This window comes from Micromys minutus, assembly GCF_963924665.1.
Source record: "Micromys minutus genome assembly, chromosome: 12".
NCBI lineage: Eukaryota > Metazoa > Chordata > Mammalia > Rodentia > Muridae > Micromys > Micromys minutus.
The window spans coordinates 42,927,940-42,941,639 of NC_137981.1; the positions used below are offsets into that span (position 1 = coordinate 42,927,940).

General features: G+C 41.7%; 1 pseudogene across 1 annotated transcript; it reads right to left on the reverse strand.

Moving 5' to 3' along the window:
• Nucleotides 1-12,602: 12,602 nt before the first annotated feature.
• Nucleotides 12,603-13,411, reverse strand: LOC308428335 (arylamine N-acetyltransferase 2-like; annotated as a pseudogene). The gene has a single exon. The product of its transcript is annotated as an arylamine N-acetyltransferase 2-like (transcript).
• Nucleotides 13,412-13,700: the final 289 nt, after the last annotated feature.

The following is a 13,700-nucleotide window of genomic DNA, read 5'->3' on the forward strand; positions in this document are numbered from 1 at the left end:
GACACATCAACACCAGACAAGATTCCCAAGGACATCCAGGGTCGAGAATGTATTTCATTAATCCAGTTCTGCATACTCTCTGGACCAAACAGTTTGGTCCCTGCTGTGGGCACTGCAGATTTAGCCCCAGAAAAAGAGATTTACAGATTCATGACTTCTCTAGGAGCCTTTCTAATGATGTCATGCCTATTCCTTTGGCCCCCTCCTTCTGAACCTGCCTTTCTCTGTTCTTATAACGGGGAAATGCACCCCGTGTGGGCACAGCAGTATGTAGAGGAGACTACAGTGCCAAGTTTAGGACCATTTGGCGCTGGTGGTGACTGATGTGGTCACACTGGGCACATCTTCCATAACTGAGTGAGAAGCACATCTTCGAGGGCAGAGTTTTCAGACCTCAAGGCGGATTTAGGAACAATGACAAAGGTCTCATCTCCTTTGCTTTCTAACTGCTGACAGTCTCCTTGCCTCCTGAGTGGGTGTGAACAAGGAGAGTTGTAACAGACAGTGTTTCAAGTCTGCCTTAGCAGAACATTTTGAGCTGAGGAAGGCAAGTCCCTCCAGCAGAAAGCTTAAGCCTAATTTGGCTGATTTGTGGACCATGAAAACTGATTTTATCAATTTGTTTATGTGACACGTATTTTCTATAAATTAATTGAGCCCTTAAAATAGCAAAGGAATTTATCAAAAAGCTCTACTGAAAAAGACAAACTTATATGAAGTGTTTAGATTTTCCTAATTCTTCTGGTAACACTAGAAAAATGCCATGCTACAATGGTGACTTTTCTCACCACCGTGACAGAATAAATATACAAACAACTCATGAAAGAAAAGATTTGTAAATAAATAAATAAACAAATATTTTTTTTCTTCTGGCTCTTTAGTTCCCATCGATAAAGACTCTGAGACTAATTATTAATAAATAAAGGTATTTCCATAAGCCTTGGCTTATCCACTAACTAGCTTATACCCTACTTAATCCACCCAAACTACTTTATGTCTACCATTTGATTAGTTACCTCTTTAGCCCCATCTCACTTCTCTCTCATCAGCTCCCCGAGTTCATCTACCTGTTGGTTTACATCTATCTCCTTGTGGTTCTCTCAAATCTCTCTAGTCTTTTCTTTATTCCATCCTGAGTTCAGCTACTTGCTGGTTTATGCCCCTGGATTTTTCTTGAATCTCCCTCTTCTACTCTCACTATTTCCCAGAATTCTCTCTCTTCCTGCCAGTGTCCCACCTCCTCTTTCCTGCCTCTACTCATTGGTCATTGGCTTTTTTATTGACAGGTAATGCTTACAAGAGATTTTCTCTACAAATATTCATTTTAGCTCTCCATTTCCAAGGGATTTTAATCGGAAAGGCATGGTATCCTGGTTTCGTCTATGGTAGAAGTTCTCAACCTGTGGGTCGCAATCCCTTTGGGGGAGTCAAATGACCCTTTCATAGGGGTCACACATAGATGTCCTGCATACCAGACATTACAATTCGTAAGAGTAGCAAATTACAGTTATGAAGTAGCAATGAAAACAGTTTTATGGTTCCCAACATGAGGAACCATATTAACGGGTTACAGCATTACAGCGGAAGGTGGCTTGTTCATATTTGACAGACCAAAAGAAGAGAAAACAGTCAGAACCAAGGGCAGCTATAGTCTTCAAAGGCCTGGTACCTTTCTTGCTCCAACCAGGATCCAATTTCTAAAGTCTCCATAGCTTTCAAAATAGTGCCACGAGCCCGTAGGCAACACTTCAGAGACAAGCAGTAATAAATGAGAGAATAAATAGAGAATAAATGGAGTCATTAATCATCATTTGCTAAGTCTCAGAGCTTTTTGGGCTGTATTTCCCCAAAGTTGAGAAACTTAATGACTCTAGTGATGGAATAAAGAAATGTTCTGAATCTTTTGTAAATCATATCACTTCCTCTTTTAGAAGGTCTAGCAGACTCTTAAAAACATTAAAGAAAGCACATATTTATGGATGTAATAACTACATATTACATTGTTGGGTCCATTGTGAACTCACAATAATTAGAGCGATACATCCATCCAGATAAAAGTTAACACTGAGCCTGCCCCTCAATGGTCCCTAAACAGTTAAACAGTTTTAATTTCCTATTTTACAGATGCTTTTCTGGCAGAGTAGCACAAAGGGTGGTCACTGATCACCTCGAAGCTAAGTGTGTGGGAGTTGCAGAATGATGATGTGTGTTCTAGAAGAAAAGAAAGTGATACAGAAGCCCTGGGTGTTCGGGGGGGGGGGGCGTCCATGTCCTTTATAAATGAACCTCTGTGGTGTTTATTCTTCATTATTTGTACTTAAAATTCTGTTATTTTGATGTCAATATTTACATCACTCGGGAAAGTATAGCCTTTACAGCTGTTCTAGCTTAGGATGAAAACTTTAAATGTCAACTAAATGAGGTGGGCTCTGGATGCTCACCTGAAGCACCGAGAGTACAGAAAACACATCCGGACTGACTGGTGTGGGAAGAGGGGGAGCACTCAGCCTCTGCTGGAGTCCAGTGCTTGAGTATTCTGTGTGTTATGCCCTTTACTGTCCTCGGTTCCCCATTGGCTTCTACAGCCTCCTCCAAGCCTTTGATTAATAAGTATTTTCTTTGCTAACATAGAGTCTTCTCTGAAAGACATACATTCCCATCCAACTTTAATATAGAGGAGAAGTACTTAAAAAAATAAAACAAAATCATACGTCTCACTACTCTTGGGTAATTAGTTCATTTTGAGGCTCCAGCATACTGACACCCTGTTTCCCTCAACCACATCGGCAAGGTCTTGCTCTGATTCTGAAAGCCATCTTGCTCAGCACCGTTGGTGCAGGCCAGTGACTCAGTGCACGTGATTCAAGTCCCATGCTGGCTACTGATCTGCTCTCTGAGTTGACAGTCACCTGCAACTGTAAGCCGAATAAACCCTTCTCCCCTTAGCTGCTCTTGTCCGGGCATTTTATGGCAGCAGCAGAAATCAAGCTAGAATGTTTGCTTTCCTCGTTTCACAGCTGCTTGTTGAAAGGATTGTGTGGATTGAAGCACATAAGGCTTTTGGCTCCAGAGAACCAGGGAGCACGTGACCGCTCTGTTGTTGTTGTTATAGTTGTTGTTTTTATTGTTCTCTAAAGTGTAAGTCATATGCTGCTCTGGGAGTAAAGTTCTTTGGATGACATGTCTATAGGCTTTATTTGATGTCATTCAAATAACTGAATGAACACACACACACACACACACAGACACACACACACACACACACACACACTATTGTCTGGTGAAGCCAAAGACCTGGGCTTTCTAGACTGCTGCGCATCTGTGAAGCCGCTGCATTTTGGGGGTGGATCTGCTTTTGAAAAACACTTGAACCGGATGTATTGCTCCTGGCTACAACAGCTTGCTTCTGTGACTTGTTCACTCGAGCCCTCTGACTTTTTTTATAGGTGTTTGCTTGTGTTTTGCTGTTTGCTGTAGTTTTGTTTTTTTGAACTCTTTCATACTTCACTATTTCTCTTTTCATTCTCAAGTTCAGAATTTTTACTTTCCACTGATTCTGAATTCAGATCTCTGAACCCAAACAGGACAAATTGGGTGGAGCTCTGTCTTGGTCTCTCTTTTGTTGATGAAATAAAACACCAGAACCAAGACAACTTGTAAAAGAAAGCATTTAATTTTGTACTTACTGTTTCAGAGGGTTAGAGTCCATGCCAAGTATAGCAGGAATATAGCAGGAAGCACTGCAGCAGTGCCTGAGATACACAACAACATGGCAGAGAAAACTAACTGGGAACATCATGGGCTTTTGTAATCTCAAAGCCTCACCCCAGTGACACACCTCCTCCAGCAAAGCCACACCTCCTAATCCTTCTGAAACAATTCCATCAACTGGGAATCAAGGATTCAAATGTAAGAGCCGGTGGGGCCAAGTAGCCATTAGAGGAAGTAGTTCTGCACTTTGTGGCACAGATTCCAGTGATGCCAAGGCCACCGTCTGGTCGAATCTCAAAGCACTAATATGACACATTATCATCACACTAGTTTTAGGGAGGAGAATTTTGTCCTATTCAAAAAGGAGTAGACATCCAAAGCTATGTCACTACTGCCCTGAGAGAAGCAGGATGTTCCCTCTGGTGTCACATTTCCAAACCTTACCTAAACTTATTTCCATTTTATTAGAGGGGAGGTGTTCTACTGAGAATCCAGGAAGTTCCTCCTGTCTTCACCTACTGGCCTATTTACATAGCAATGGGTTTTATGGCTGAATCTTCCATTCATCTATTTTACTGGGATTTGTATGTCACTAATACAGCACTGTTCACAATGCTCTGTGAGAGATGTGGTAGCATATGACAGTAACCCTAGCCCTTGGGAAGTTGAAACTAGGAGGATCATGAGTTCAAGGCCAGCCTGGGGTATATATCTAGACGTCGTCAGGGAGGAAGTGATAGAAGGCCACTCTGTGGTAAAGCACTCTTCCGACTCTTAGAGATACTGGTTCCTGATATCTGCATGGTGGCTCACAACTTAGGGTAACTCTAGTTTCAGGTGTCCAACACTTTCTTCATGTCTCTGTAGGTAGCAGGCGTGCACATACAGATATGCAGGCAAAACACTCCTACAAATAAATAAATCTTTAAAATATGCTCAGTGGGGTTATGAAGGACAACCCTTTCTTGGGTAGTTGGGATGGTAGACATTTTCAGCATCGGATTACTAAATCTCCACATAACAGGGTGAGTAGTGAATGGGTGGGAGAATGAATGAATAAATAAATAAAGCACACATGAAAGCACATGCATGTGCACACATACACACACACACACAATTTAAAAGTATATACCTTTTGGCAAATCCAAACAGTATGAGAAGGCTGGTGGCATATCTCAGCAACTCTTCCCCACACTCACACCTGGTCAGGGCAGCCACTTTGAACTTTTAAAGCCTTTGCTCTGGCAACTGCTTTATCTTCATCATAGAAGATGCTTGTGTAGCTAGTGTTTGATTTATCCCTTTAAGATAACATCTAATACCTTTGATCCATCACTATTTTCAATTACCATGACAATAAAAACACTTAATTTGTTTCCAACGCTGTTGACCAGCCTTATCTTTTACCTTGATAACTAAGGAGCTTTCCCCCCTGCATCTCCAATGATGTCAGTTTCTTTTCTATTGCGGCAATAGAACATTATGGCCAAGGCAACTGATAGAAGGAAGGGTATATTGAGGGTTTATGGTCCTAGAGGGATCTCTCACCATCATGGTGAAGAAGGTGGCAGCAGACACACATGGTGATTGGAACAACTGAGAACTCATTCTGGGAGCAGGAATCAGAGAACTAACTGGGGATGACATGAGGCTCTGAAACCTCAAAGCCTGCCCCGCCCCTAATGCACTTCCTTCAGCATGGCCACACCCTGGAAGCCTCCCCAAACAACAATACCACCTGAGGACCAAGTAGTCAAATAGAGGATATGGCAGACAGCTCACTCAAATCATCACAGCATCCCTGCTTCCATTTGGCTTGCTTCTTACATGTATTTCCAAAACATCTAAGACAGATGCGTCTCAGGCTGCAGCAACTCTTTCCTCAATGTAATGCCTTTATTTGGTTTACATAATTTGATTTTACCACACTGGGAATCAGCCTCAGGGCTTTGTGAGTTGAAGGAAAGTGTTGTACCACTGAACCACCACCTACTGAGTGACTTCTGGACATTTCAATTACATAAGCTCCATTCACTTTCTGTGACAGAATAAGTGTGTGATGGTTTGTATATGCTTGACCCAGGGAGTGGCACTGATGGGAGGTGTGACCTTGTTAGAGTAGGTGTGGCCTTTGTTGGAGTGGGTGTGGCCTTGTTGGAGTAGGTGTGGCCTTGTGGGTGTTGGCTTTAATATCCTAGTCCTAGCTGCCTGGAAGCAAGTATTCTGCTAGCAGCTTTCAGATGAAAATGTAGAACTCTCAACTCCTCCTGCACCATGCCTGCCTAGATGCTGCCAAGCTCCCACCTTGATGATAATAGAGTGAACCTTTGACTCTATAAGCCAGCCCCAAATATATGTTGTCCTTCATAAAATTTGCCTTGGTCATGGTGTCTGCTCATAGCAGTAAAACCCTAATTAAGACAAAGTGAAAGAGATTCTGAGTCCCATCACATCTGAAAATCTGTTCCTCTGCAGATTTGAGTGTGTTTAGTAGCGTGCCCAAATCAGATGCAATTCCCTTTCTCCATGCCTAGCAGGCAATATCTCCGCTTTCCAAGCCTGTGAGGAGGACCAGATGTCAGGCTTCTGTTTTTCTGTTCTCCTTTAGGATGCTTCTTTATCTTCTATCCTCAACACACAGCACCTGATTAAGGCTCTGTCCCCTTGTGGTGCTTGTCCCTGACTCTGGTATTTCAGTGTCAAGATTTCTGTCTCAGTTCTAGAGAGTTCTGTTGTTCCTTTTATCGTCCCAGCGGCTTCTCCTCTAGATGCTACCGCTAGCTCTAATGCTGGGCCTGTCCCACCAGCTCTCATGCCTTTTCCTCTTTCCTCTCATAGGTTCTTTTTATCATTCACATTAATTTTTATAGCCTTATGTTCTGGTCCCCACCTGGAATATTTTCATTTTTGCCATTTTGTTCATTCTAAAATTTCAGATCCAGTGACATGGCTCAGCAGGCCGAGGCTGAGCCTGGGTGGGTTCAATCCTGACAGTGTGGCAGAAAAGACCTGATCGCAACCCCAATTCCTCTCCACATGCACACCAAGGCACACATGCACCCATACACAATAATAAAGAAATAATAAGTTAAGTTTTTAAGGAGCCATTCTAATCACTATGTATTATCATTTTATATCATTTTAGTCCTGTTTAGAAATTTCATTGTTGGTTTTTTGTTTGTTTGTTTTCTTGACTGAGATTCAGGGTTGTTGTTGTTTGTTGACTATTCTTTTCTCTGCATTATTTTTTGGACTTATTCAAGCTGGGTGTTTTCGTGTGATCAGAGATCCTCAGTTATCAGTGGCTCATGGCCACATATCTTGAAGAGACGTCTAGAAGCCTCCGTGTTCGTGAGGATGATGTCTTGATGACCACTCAAATGTCAGCTTGTGGGGGACTTTCACTGGAGGGACTTAGGGAGTTCAAAGGAACCCTTCCCATGCCCTAAAGACGACAGCCATGTTCTGCGTGTGCCTCGATGCGGCCCCTCAGTCCTGCTCCGTCAACACTCTGCAAGTGTTCACTGACCTCTATCCTCTACTGACTCTGTCTTCTGCCTTTTACTGCCACTTTATCACATAGGTGAGAAAGCAGAAGTGATAGGCAACCGTGTGGAATACACAGCTCATGGTTCCAGCCTGTCCTTCCCATTTGAAGGAGACCTTTTCTGGTGGCTCTGGTTTCCATCACTGCGGCAGCTGGGGGTTAGGTGGGGGAGTGCTGCTGGGGGGAAGGGAGATTCTCCCAGACATGTCTGCTATTCTTTTTTCTTTTTATTCCTATATTTCCAGTTTGGCTTGCACCTTCTTACACTGGCATTTCCTCCACTGCTGCTAATTTTCTAGAAGTTTCCAGTTCTGCTGGCTGGGTACACAGATTAGAGACGGATTTTCTTTTCTTTTCTTTTCTTTTTTTTTCTTCTGGGCCAGATGAAGTCTCCAAATTGAGAACTTCAGCTTATTATCATCACTCTTTTCTTGCCACAGGGAGTTGGGCATTTCCAGTTCCATTTGCAGGGTAGCCTGGTCACACACTTATATTTCTGACAGACAATGGTTTTAAACCCTCACTATGTGAGAAGACTGCTCGGTCGCTGGTCTCCAGAGGACTAGGCTTCCTAGGCCACTGTTTTCTCCCTAGTCTGGTCACTGGAAGTTTCATTTCCACCTACATCTCCACCCAACAGGGGATTTTTTTTTTTTTTTCATACTGTTTCTGCTCTGTGAAGATTCTTTTAAAACTTTTTTTTTTAATCTTGGATTTCATGAAAAACAGTTTGCCACCTTTCCTGTGTATAACAAGCTTTTCATCTCAGATATTGCTGCTAAGATTTCATGGTGGAAAAGGAAGCTTCCAGGAAACTGGACTTTGGAGGCTGGACAGGGTGCTCCACAATTTAAAGCACTTGTTATTTTGCAGAGGACCTGAGCTCCATTCTCAGCACTCAGCAGTGGTCTGGGCTCTGTTGGAGAAGCCACAGCACCCAAGAAACTCAGCGTATTGTAGAGTTGAAGAGGGAAGCAGGGCTATTGTAACCGCTGAGCAAATGGACGTGTTACACACACATAAGCAGAGAGGCGGGGTTTCTACTACCCTGCTGGGTCAAGGGCACAGGTTTAGCTGATCTTGGTCAGAACAATCCCTGTAGGGGAGTGATCTTCAGAGTCCCTGGAGTGCAGGGAAGGACAATGGTGGACAATGTCGGCACACACCCTCACCCAGGGCTGGCTCATGTTGACAACACACCCCCTCTGGCCTTTATTCTGCTAGGGCAAATATTTTCCAACTGGTACATCTTTCTGCATAAGCATTTTCCCCTTTAGCTTAGGACTTAAAGATTTATGATGACAACTCTTATTGCTGTGAGACATTTTTAATGGAAGAAAATTCTCATTCTGTGCACTCAAGCAAATGACTTAATCAATTTCTCCTTGACTTACACAGAGGAAATCTGAAGTTCATGCTTTGGAAAGCTTTATGTAAGACATTTTTTTTTTTTTGCCTCCCACACTGCACATCAAACTGACTTCTTATTCAACTGCTAATAATGTTGCGATAATCAAGATGAGCCTCTGAAGCATTGTGTGAAGACAAATAGAAATTCTGCTTATGTAATTAGAAAGGGGAAGGTGTTCAAGTGACTATTGATGCACTAGGCATCGCCTTCCTTATTGGCATGGATCGTGTCAATGTGTGAGCTTTTAATCTACACATTTCCCATAATGCAGAATTGCTGCTTCTAAACAAAACAAGCAAAGGAAAGAAAAAGAGGGATAGGAAGAAAAAGGAGGAGGAGAGGAGGGGGAAGGGGAGGGGAGGAGAAGAGAGAAAGGGGCTTGGTTGCAGGTGTCCTTTTAAGTATGTTCTGTAGTAAACTTGGAAGGTGATAGGTGGTTTTTCTGTTATTTTCCTTCTGTTCTTTGACAGTTATTTAGAGTCTGACTCTGGTGAATCTCGGCTTTACCATCTGTGGGTGATGTGGGACGAAATTGGGAAATTTGGAATGAGTAGTCAGGGGGTAGCCTCATCCATGAAGAAGCAGGCAGGCACCTTCTGTATCACTGCAGATCATGTTGGCAATGCAGGTTCCCAATCCCACTAGGCTGCTAGACTGTTCCTGTTAATGAACTTCCTATTAAACTGTGTGGAACTTTGCTTCCAGAGCCTTCGAGATCAGGGCAATGTCAATCAGACAGGAGAGAGTGCATTCCCCAAGGTCACAGGTTTGCAATAGGACCAGCTGTGCATACAGCAGCCTTGTCTCACTTCAGGCTTACAGCATTCATAATCATAATTTACCTCTCACTAAGTTCCTGTTTTCTTTATTTATGTTGATGGGTCAACATTGTGAGGGGTTTGTTTTGTTTTCTTTTCTAAAATAATGTTTGACTTTGTTGATTTTCTTTGGTGTGTATTTTCTACTTCATTAAGGTCTGCTTTTACTACGATTTTTTTTCTTTCTCTGATTTTACTCTACTGTTTGTCTTAATTCTTTGGTAGGCTCGGTAACATATTAAGCTCTCTTTCCTAATATAAACACACAAGATTACAAATCATCCCCTAAGAACTATAACTATATCTGACAAATTTTGACACATAATTTTGAGTTTTTATTTAGTTCTTAATATTTCCCAATGTCTACTGTGATTTTGTGTTGAGTACATTAGATAAACTTAATGTTTCACAGACGTTTTCAGATGTATGATGTCTGCTAGATATCCCTTTACCTGAAATAGACTATAACTAGATATTATTGTCTCTAATGATATAATTCTTTATATATTTGTCAAAGCAGGTAGGTTAAAATTCTCCAAGAGATGAATTTTGATACCAGAGGTCCAAAGCAGGATGATTTAATCTCACACCTCACTAAAAAGGGGAAATAAAATAGATATCAGGGGGTAGAGGAAGGGGACTAGGTGGGAGAGAAGATTGGGAGGGGATCTGGGGTAGAAATCAGTGGAGAGAGCGTCAGGATGTCTGAGAGAGAAAACAAAAACCAGTAGACTAGTCAGTGATGGGGGAGGTGTGGATCCTGGGGGTGTCTGGGAGTCTATAGGGGTGACCCTAGCTGAGAATCCTAGTGTCATGGGATATGGAGCCTGAAGTGGCCACCTCCTGTAACCAGGTGGTATTTCTAGTAGATGGAGAGTAACAGCAACCTGCCCACAAAACCTTCCATCCAAAATGTCCCACCTACAAGATGTACAGGGATAAAGATGGAACAGAGATTGATGGAATGGCCAACCAATGACTTCCCCAACTTAAGAACCACCCCATGGGAGAGAGTCAACCTCTGACACTATTAATGATACTCTTCTGTACTTGCAGATGGGAACCTAGCATAACTGTCTTCTGAGAAGCTTAGCCCAGCAGCTTATGTGAACAGGTGCAAAGACCCACAGCCAAACATTAGGCAGAGCTATGAGAATCTTGTGGAAGAGTGGAAGGATTGAGGAAGTCAGAGGGGTCAAGAACACCACAAGAAGACCTACAGGGTCAACTAACCTGGGTCCATGGTGGCTCCCAGAAACTGAACCACCAGCCAAAGAGGATGCATGGGCTGGACCTAGGCTCCCTACTCATTAGTAACAGATGTGAAGATTTAGTGTTTACTTACCAAGTAAAGCAGAGGCTGTCTCTAGTTTTGTTGCCAGCCTTTGGATCCCTTTCCCTTAGCTGGACTGCTTTGTCTGACCTCAGTGGAAGAGGATGTGCCTAGACCTAATGTGACTTGATGTGCCAGAATGGTTGGTATCTATGGGGTAACTCTTAAAGATGGGGATGAAGAAATAAGGGAAAGGAGTTGTGAATGTGTGACTGGAAAGAGAAGATGGAGGAGGACTATGATCGGGATGTAAAGTGAATAGATAGATAGACAGACAGACAGACAGACAGACAGATAGATAGAAAATGACTTTTTCCAGTATCCATCAATTTGTAGCAGCTTCTCAGATAGGAGTGGGATTTTGTGATTCTCTCCACCCATGCTGGGATTTGGGCTAGCTTGTTCTTATGCAAATCTTGGGTATGTAATTCCAGCCCCTGGAGATTAATGTTAGCAATGACCCTACTATGTTCATAAAATATTCAGTTGTTGAAGACGTCTACTGCTTCTGGCTCTTACACTCTTCCGGCACCCTACTCCATGACAATCCCCAAGCCTTGGTGGGATATATACACCCTAATTAGAGCTGAATGTGACTAACTCTTCGTATAAATTTCTATTTGAAAAAGAAACCTCTCTAATGAAGGTTGAGAGATGTGTTAGTCTACATATATAAAAATAAGAATTAAGGGGACAATTTGATACTGTCATTTTTTAACTAAATAGTAATATTAGGTTCTTAGTATTCAAGCCTGTGCAGTAGCCAGTCACAAGTTTTGACCCAGATAACTGAAAATGCTTTAAATTTACTCACATCTCTATTTCATTAGTGGTCATATCTTGTTGGGTCAGTTGTTATTGTAGCTGTATTTTTAACATCCTGTTACACAGTAGATATTATCAAGTTTAGAACTGTTATATATTTTAGAAAAATTTGTTGTTTTGTTATTAATTATGCCAGGATTTTTAGCTCTAATAATGCTCTTTTTGTCTTTTATAGAAAGATTGGTCAGTTTTTTTCCTTTTATTCAGTCCAGGACCTAAGTGTGGGCCATGTTGCCACCCACATTCCTTTGTCACTTGGATCTTCCAACTTCAGCTGAACTTCTCTAAAAATGCCTAGAAATGTGTCTTCTATGTGGTTATAAATCTAGTAATGTCAGGGGTTACAATCAGTTAGCATGGCAGATAAGTAAAATAAACATAAGACTCCCGTACAGAGGACACAAAGAGGACATCCTAACACCTCTAGACAAAAGTTTTATCCACGTATTAGTCAACATGTTTTAACATATCTCTTTGAAAATATTTTAGATATATACTTTATCATTTATGTTAATTATTTTAAGCATAATTTTAAAATCAAGAAGCTCAACTTTCTAAATTGGAAGGTAGAAATAAAAACAACACAGAAAAAATTAGCTGTGTGACTGGTGCTCTTGGGTCCTAATCAATATTCTTAGGTGTTGGTGTAAGTGATATATTGAAGATTACTTCTCAGTCTTCTTTGCTAAATACAAATCCTAACTTGTACAAGTAATAACTCATAAAATTAGATATTGGACACATGCTGGTTGAATTTAATGGAAATGCTTTGCACACTATTTCTTTTACAGAACTATTAGCACAAATTCTGTATAAATTTAGCTGTAAGCCAATGTTGGGTAATTCCTATCATACATCAACATGGTCACCAGCATGTCCATGTCACGAGTTTGACCACTTTATCATTAAAAAGTCCAAGTACATGGAAGGACACCAAAACTTTGCATATTCTAAGTGTTATAAAAAATAATTACCATCTTTAGGCACAAGTTTTCTCTCTAAAGAAACCCCAAATATGGTTTTCAGTACATCTTCTATTTCTTCCTCAGTCAGATACTTAAACCCTACACGATCTACATTGTCCTTATAATTGAATCTCCTGTAAATGAGAGTGGAGCCAACCAAACAATGAACACCTTCTGGGTGATGTCTGAAGATAGGTTTTCTTGGACTCAAATCCTCAACAGTTTAGGCCTCAAGAATAAAGGAATAGATTTTTCGATATTTGTTCTTTTCAAGGAGGTCCAAGTTAACAAAGTCTTGGTTTAGAACATGCTGCTCTCTTTTGATTTGGTCCAAGTACCAGGTTCCATTCTCCTCTGTCAAATGGAAGATGGCAGGCAACTGAGGCTGATCCTTCCCTGATGTTAATTCCAGAGGCTCCCACATCCAAACCCAGCATCTACAATGCAGTCCTTTCCATGGATGGTCCCCTGTACTAGAAGGTGAATCATGTCACTGATGTACTTACTGGCTGGAGTGTTAAAGATGTACCCTCCCAACACTGTGGCTTCAAAGCTCATTTTGGTCAGAGCCCAGCACAGCAGATGATTAACCTGGAGACATCATCTACCCCGCTTCTTCCACACAAGTTGATCAAAGATGACTTCTAAACTCAGATCCATGGATTCCCCACAATGGACATTCAAGTTCTCAAAGGGAATAGCCTGTATTTGGTGTTGAAGGATTTTAGTTAATGCTTCCAAGTCCAGTTTGTTCCTTGAGTTCTGATAACCAATTTTTTCAAAGTACGCTCCAATGTCCATGGTTTCCCAGCTACCAGGACTGAAACCAGGAGGACCAGGAAGCAAGCTGGGTCCTAGGAATGCTCTTTTTGCCTTAGTTTACTTTGTCAGCTGAGAGGAATGTTGCTCTTGCTTTCTCTGGTTAGTGTTTCCCAGTACGTGATTTTCTGTTTGTCTGTTTTAAAAATATCTTTGATTTCTGCTCTTCCTGTGCCCTCATAGTTAAGCAATGTGGGGGCAGGTAAGACACCTCTGCACACAGATGCTCTCACCTTAGAGCCTGGTGGTTTGAATCTGCAGAAAACAAGGA